Source organism: Silene latifolia, chromosome 6 (genome assembly GCF_048544455.1).
Source record: "Silene latifolia isolate original U9 population chromosome 6, ASM4854445v1, whole genome shotgun sequence".
Lineage (NCBI taxonomy): Eukaryota > Viridiplantae > Streptophyta > Magnoliopsida > Caryophyllales > Caryophyllaceae > Silene > Silene latifolia.
In genome coordinates this window covers 121,229,528-121,237,361 of record NC_133531.1, presented here as the reverse complement: position 1 = coordinate 121,237,361, position 7,834 = coordinate 121,229,528, and the positions used below count along the sequence as shown (strand labels likewise).

Sequence of the window (7,834 nt, the reverse complement as noted above, 5' to 3'; positions counted from 1 at the left end):
CACTTAAGCTCACCAATTTCACTCACCCCACCGGAAGATGATGCACCATGGTTAGGAGGAGTAAAGGAAGGAGGCTTCTGAAAGCCTTGTTGATTCTTATGTGAAGGAACATATGGCTGCTGCTGGTGCGGAGGAGGAGGAGGATTTAGCACATTCTGACTAGTCCACCTCAGATTTGGATGGACTGCCCCTTGATTGTTGTAGGAACCCCCTCCTTGCTTATATTGCTGAAAGGCAAGGACTTGTTCCTTCTCCACAAGACAGCCAACAGCAGTGTGGCCATCATTACTCCCACATCTCTCACATGTAATGGTCTCTCCTCTAGTAAGAACATGGACCGTCTGAGGTTCCCCAGCAGCTTGTAATTCCAACTTGTCAAATCTGGCATTCATGGTCTCCAGCTGAGCCAGAACCTGCTTATCAACTGCATGAACTGTTCTAATCCCATCCCTCGGGTTTCCATACTCAGCACTGTGATTCGCCATCTCTTCAATAAGGGACCATCCCTTATCATCATCAGTATTCTCCTGGAATCTCCCACTGGATGCCGCATCAAGTATGGCTCTTTGGTCGTCATACAGCCCATTATAGAACTGATTAACTAGAAACCATGGGTCAAATCCATGGTGAGGAATAGACCTCACCAACTTCTTGAATCGCGACCACGCCTCATAGAAACTTTCATCGGGAGCCTGTCTGAAACTGGTAATCTTGGCCCTCAGCAGATTGGTGCGTTGTGGAGGGAAATATCTCTTGTAAAATGCAAGAGCAAGAGACTCCCAATCTGTAACCCCAGCAGTTGTGCGGTCCAAGTCAGTCAGCCACTCCCTGGCTGAATCGGCTAATGAGAAAGAAAATATAACCTCCTTAATCTTATCTTGAGTTACCCCCTTAGTGGCGGGGATAGTAGAGCAATAGTCTGTAAAGACCTCCATGTGCTTCCTCGGGTCTTCACCAGCCACACCTCTATAGATATTCCTCTCCACCAGGTTGATGTAAGAAGGACGGATGTCGAATGTATTCCCATCCTCAGTCTGGAGATTGAACCCTTTTGGAATAGAGGATGCTTTAGGCACTGAATGACTGGAAAGCTTTGGCATCTTTACTGTAGAAATCGGACTGTCTTCGAAAAGAGAGTGATGTAGCTCTGGCTCGAAAGTACTCAAGTCTTCCTTTCGTGATTTCCTCTGCAGACGGAGTCTATGCCTGAATAATCTCTTTGGCTCTGAATCGGCTGAAACTAATTCAAACCTGTCTGACCTGGGCATAAACAACACTGAAAGAAAATGAATAAGAACTGCCTCAAGGAATAAAAATTCCCTGAGACGGACAAAATAAACGGAACGAAAACAAATAGGGCAATTGCCTCCCCGGCAACGGCGCCAAAATTTGACACGTCTGTCGTGTACCTATCAAAAATAAACTAACTAAACTAACTATATAGCTAGGGAAGTCAGGTCGATCTCCACAGGGAGGCAAGATATTTGTAGAAGTCCGTCTATTTGGTCACAAATGGGGGGGGGGTTGTTTGAGTTGTTATCTAAACTACAAGATTTAAAGGAAAGAGAAATAAAGGGCAAGAGCAGTAAAGGTAAGAATAAGTTTTAACTATCAGATAGAGAGGGACATGTTAGGATTTCAGTTCACTACGGTAATCCAGTGACTCAGCTGTAAATGACTCAGACGAATTAATGTAAGACGGATGTTGAAAGGTCCTTTCGGTCCACTTTCTATCCTAAAATACCGCTAACTTAACTTTCATTCTCGTCAAGGTAGTCTACTGTTCATAGCAGGCCTATTTAGCCCAATCTTTCGATCTAGGATTAATTTTAGCCAGATTAAGGAATAACTCAGAAGCGTGCACTCAACTAAGTCGATAAATACAATTAAATTGCTATGGTGACAGAGTCTCGTAATTAATTCATCTGTTTCATTTACTACATCGTCACTTTCCTACCGCAGATCCCCTAATCCCAACATGAAAGGGGTTTAGCTACTCATGTCGCTAATTAAACTAACAGCAGATAAAATTCCAGCAGTAAACATTATGAAATAACAATTAAAATGCATAAAAGAGAAATTAGGGCAAAGGAATTAAACGAAGTAAACAAGCAATTAAAGCAACAAATGATTAACTAATATTAAGAGAAGAGAAAGAATTACAATCGTGCGAATTCCGGCGTAAAGGACACAAAATCCGAGCAAAGCAAATTCAAAGAGCAAGGTTACAGTGAAGGGAAAAGCAACGTAATAAAGTTTTGTTGTGTAAACTGCTTAAAGTCAAAATGAAAGATAAAGAGATCCCCCTAATAACCTAGTTAACGTAGGTTTAAATAGGAAAGCAATAAAGTTCTGCGAAATAAAACATAACACGGGCTAATTAAAGCCCATAATGGCAAAACCACTCGATCGAGTGGAATAAAACCACTCGATCGAGCAAACCTTCAGCAGCATCTACTCGATCGAGTAGATAGTTACTCGATCGAGTAACTCGTCTTTCAGCAACTTAAGGATGGAGTAGAAATCTACTCGATCGACCATCAGAGGACGTAAAAACCACTCGATCGAGTAGTGAAACTGCTCGATCGAGTTCTTTGACTTCAAATCAGCTCAAGTCCGCGCCCGAATGCCTCGTAATGCGTGCCTTGACGCTTCCAAACGTAGTATCTCACTCTGGAAAATCCCGTCTCCTCTAAATGCATGCAAAAAGGACGAAAAAGAGTACGATTCCACTACTTTCGCGTTCATTTCTACAAAATGGACAAAACGAACAAAAGTAGCCAATTCGGGGCAAAATACTATAAAAACAGTATAAAAATGCATAGAAATACGTGCTGAAATAGGCTAAAAAAGACTATATATTATGCATGTATCAACGGCTTCTAACGAAAATTTGGATTGAATTAGTTAGTAGGTCCTTAAATGAAAATTTTTATAATTTAGTTCTTTAACTTGTAAAACTTGTATAGCTTAGGACCTTATCTTCCCCTTAACTCTCCTCCTTACCACAACATTACCAAGCTCTTAATAACATTACCGAGCTAACATAACACTAATAGAATTCATAACTTAAACCAATATTAGCACATTAACAAGCTAATTAACATTTCCACAAAAGGAACACCTTCATCTTTAAATTCCTTTCAATGGTGAAAATAATCACAACCGTCTTTAACACTCCTAGAAAAGGAGTCATTCCCATCCAAGAGACGAACACTAAAAATTGCCAAGCTAATATTCCCACAAAAGGAACCATTTCGAAAACAGACGAACGTTAACAATTATCTCGGAATCAATAACCCATATTCTTCCAACTAATAATTAATCCTTTCCTACATTATAACCACGTTATTGACCAACTAAACAATTCCTCATGACCACCTTTAACATGTCACCAAACTACTTCACCCACACCATGTAGTTTGTGGTTATAAAGCGACACACCGTTAGACCATGTTTCATCTTGAGAAACCTTAAGATGAAAACATTCACTGTAATACTCCGTATTTATATGTCTTGGGGTACTCAATCGAGTAGCCCTTACTCTGTCGAGTATGGGCAAGTTGCGAAATAAAATAGTTTCTGACCTGTTAGGTACTCGATCGAGTAGCTGGGGTACTCGATCGAGTAAGTGGGTACTCGATCGAGTACCTTGGGTACTCGATCGAGTGTCCGGTTTTACGGGGAAGTTTTCTCGGGTTTTGTTAATTATGCGATTAAGGTATTTAAACATATTCGTCATTGTTTTAATTCACTTTTACAAAACCTAAAACCCTGTTTAAGAGAGAAAGCAGCCACTTCATCTTCCTAATCGCATTCTTAGCAATTCCCGGAGTTCAGACGGTCGGTTCTTGTTGTTTTTCGTGTCGTTGGATTCCTTGCGTCGAGGGTAAGCTTTTAACATAATTTTTATAATGTTTTGTTAAGATTGGTTAAACCCTAATTTAGGAATTGAGGGTTTTGGTGTGTAGTTTGTGATGTGTAGTCTTTATGTGCTGTATGATAGGAGGAGAATTCGTAGAGGAGCCGTTTTGATACAAAAGTGTAGATACCGTCTGCGTGTTGTGCTTTCCAGGTAGGATTTCCTACTCGGTATTAGTCCCATAATGGGATATTGGTGATGTCTTTGTAGTTAGTTGTTTGATATGATGATTGTGATTGTGATTGTGATTGTGATTGGTTGTCTATGGCTCTCGAGATGCGTTCTCGGAGTGGGTCACTTGGGGAGTGACTTCACGCCCTAGTTTCGCCCTTCGTGGAACCCGCCACGGGAGGGGATGTGCACATTAATGGGACAAGGTTATCGCTCGTACGATGAGCGGGGCTTAGGTGGGAACGGCTGCGGTCCCCCATCGCGTGGTGGTCCAAAGTGGACGGTCGGATTGAAATGATGGGAGTTGGTGGTGTGTGTGTGTGTGTGTGATTCAAAATTGTCTGTTTGTCTTATTATTGTTATCTATATTGATTGTGTGATTAGTATCGACGACCCGGTGTTGTTTTGTAAACCTGCGGTGATCCATTCGGGGATGGTGAGCAGATATTGAGCAGGTATAGAGATGAGTACTGGGATAGCTGGGATGGCCACGACATGACGATAGAGTCTTCCGCTATAGTTTAGCATTTATTTACATTTCGATTGATAACGAGATAGTTTGGAATAATGTATCGTACTTTGGTTTGGTTTGAGGATTGTATTTATTCATTAAACTATTTATATTAAACGTTGTTTCTTTTTTGTGTATTTGATTATCATACCTCGGCGGCCGAGATGGTAATGTCTTCATACCTGAGTGGTCCTGGTAAGGCACTTGGAGTATGGGGGTGTTACAAATGGTATCAGAGCGACGATCCTGAAACCTGTAACCAATGAACTTAATGAACATAGGGAGTCAATTAAAATGAACCCGGGGTAAAAGTTGTAGGAGCTAGTGCAAAGGCTTGGGAGACGTCCTAAAGTCGCGGGGGTCGCCCTAGAACTTTGAACCGGTCACATAGGAAAGTGTTTGTCGAGTCATATGTGTGCTTGGTTAACTTGTTAACAATGTGATGAAGTGTGTGATTGTTGGATGTTGAAGGAGAAGTTGAGAATGTGAAAGAAAAGTAATATATGTGTAGACATGATGTTGGAATAACATGTTGGATGTTTACAATGTGGCTTTAATAGCATGATGAATTGATCTTGTTGATAGTAGAATAGATGCGTAGCATATTTATTATGTTATCATGTGGTTTTATAAAGTTTAGCATGTTAGTGTACGAAGTAACATGCGGGTAGCTCTTACGAGTTAGTGATACTCGATCGAGTGGGACTGACTCGATCGGGTGGGTTTTTGGCGATTTTGAGTCCAGAATCGAGTTTTGGGGCACTCGATCGAGTAACTAGGGGTACTCGATCGAGTAGGGGGTCACTCGATCGAGTAGCCTAGATACTCGATCGAGTAGGTAAGAGATCAGAAGGTCTGTTTGGTTCTGGAGTTTGGGTACTCGATCGAGTACGTGGGGCACTCGATCGAGTAGCCCGTTACTCGATCGAGTGTGTTTGGGAACTCGATCGAGTGGGTTCTGGGCAGCGTGTTTTCGTGTTTTGAGGTTTAGTACGTGTGTTTATGTTTACCCTTTCTTATATAGTTTCAAGATGCCGCCCAAGAGAATCGCTTTGTACGCGAGAGCAGAGCTTATGACCACGGATGACATCGTTAAGATGTTAGAGCACCAGGATGCTCTTACTGAGACCCCGAAGAGAGTGAATGAGGACAAGGATAAGAGTAAGGAGAAGGAGGTTGATCATTCTAAAAGCGACCTCTATATTGCGAGGTTTAACCCGAAGGAATACAAGGGGGTTGGGGAGCCTAATCGCTTGATAGTTGGTCGCGAGAGATGGAGAACATCTTAGACTTGGTTCATTGCCCTGATGAGATGAGAGTGGAACAGGCTGCGTTCTATCCGAGGGAGGCAGCAGGCAAGTGGTGGGATTCAAAAGAAAAGTGAGTGCTAAGGAGATATACACCAACCAAGGCTTACCCGCTATACCTTGGGGGAGTTTCGTAGGGGTGAGAGGAAGGAGTTCGTGCCGGAGCATGTGAGGAGTAGGTTGAGGGAGGAGTTTGATAAGTTTAAGATGACCGCCGAGATGTCGGTAGCGAGTACTACGAGACATTCAATGAGAAGTCCAGGTATCGAGGATATGGGTTTGAGTGAGGAGAACCTGGCGTTGAGGTTTGAGAGTGGGTTGACTACCAAGATTATGGATAAGTTACCCGTGGGAATCCTTACCGATGTTAAGGAAGCTTATGAGAGGGCTGGAAGAGCGAGAGGTTGGTGGAGATGGCTCGGAGAGGTCCGGTGGAGAGAAGAGGAAGTCCGAGAGCGAGGGTGGTGGCCAATCTAATTACAAGAAAGGCAACCACAATCGATCTAAGGGGTTTTCTTCCTGTCCGGGTTTAGTCTTTGGGGCTTCCTTTGGGCGTGGCCGTGGGAGTGTGAGTAATAGTTGGGGAGTGACTGCTTTGGTTGTGGTGGCGTAGGCCACAAGAGACATGAGTGCACGAGTGCACGGATCTGCTCGAGACCCGCACGAGCTTTGAGCAACGAGACCGGCTGGATCATGGCCAAACCGGGGAGGTCAGAGCTACCAGAGTGGAGGCAACCGCAACGGCGGTAATTCTTATCAGAAGACACCGATGAACAACAACAACAACAATCAAGGGTCGGGTGCTAAGCCGACCGCATCAGCCAAGATCTTGCCCGGGGAGGTGGGCGGAAGACCGATGGCAAGTTGTTCATGATGGACAAGAAGGCAGCCGAGGAAGATGCGCACGTTATCACCAGTACATTCCTTGTTAATGGTATTCCTACGTTTGTTTTGTTTGATTCGGGGCTTCTCGGTCGTTTGTGTCTTGAGTCATGTAAAAACAGTTGGGTTTGAGAGTATATGAGTCCGTTAGGGAGCAAGTTTTCATACCTTCGGGTGAGTCTGTATCGTGTGGGAGGTTGTTTAGAGATGTATCTTTGATAGTTGGGCAAGTCGATTTCCCTGTAGACTTGCTAGAGTTTCCTTTTAATGGTTTTGAGATGATAGTTGGGATGGATTGGTTAGGAAAGTATAAGGCTAAGATAGACTGTCATCAAAAGAAAGTGTCCCTAAGAGGTCCTAAGGGTGTTAGTGTGTCTTATCGTGGGTTTCTAGTCAAACCCAAAGTTAAGTTGATTGCAGCTGTTACCTTGAAGTCGTATCTGAGGAAGGGATGTCCGTTGATCTTGTGTCATGTGAGAGATGACCGGATAGAAAGTCCAGCAGTTGATGAGATACCAGTGGTGGGAGAGTTTGCAGATGTTTTCCCGGAGGAAATTCCGGGGTTGCCACCGAAGAGGGAGATAGATTTCACCGTTGAGTTGAAGCCAGGGACGGGGCCAATCTCTAAGGCACCGTACCGTATGGGTCCTAAGGATATGGAGGAACTTAGGAAGCAGTTGGATGATTTGATAGAGAAGGGATACATTAGACCAAGTGTATCGCCTTAGGGAGCACCGATTACTGTCGTGAAGAAGAAAGATGGGAGCTTGAGGTCAGTGCATAGATTACAGGGAGCTGAACCGTGTGACGATAAAGAACAAGTATCCTTTGCCAAGGATAGATGACCTGTTTGATCAGTTGAGTGGTGCAACAGTCTTTTCTAAGATTGATTTGAGGTCGGGGTACCATCAGGTGAAGATTAGAGAGGTGGACATACCAAAGACAGCTTTCACGTCAAGGTATGGCCATTATGAGTACGTGGTGATGCCGTTTGGGTTGTCTAATGCACCGGCAGTGTTTATGGATTTGATGAATAGAATC

General features: G+C 43.5%; 1 non-coding gene across 1 annotated transcript; it reads left to right on the top strand.

Moving 5' to 3' along the window:
• The first annotated feature begins 618 nt into the window (after window positions 1–618).
• LOC141588952 (small nucleolar RNA R71) lies at window positions 619–728 on the top strand. Its single transcript, XR_012519917.1, has one exon. It is a non-coding gene; the product is annotated as a small nucleolar RNA R71 (small nucleolar RNA).
• The last annotated feature ends 7,106 nt before the right edge of the window (window positions 729–7,834 follow it).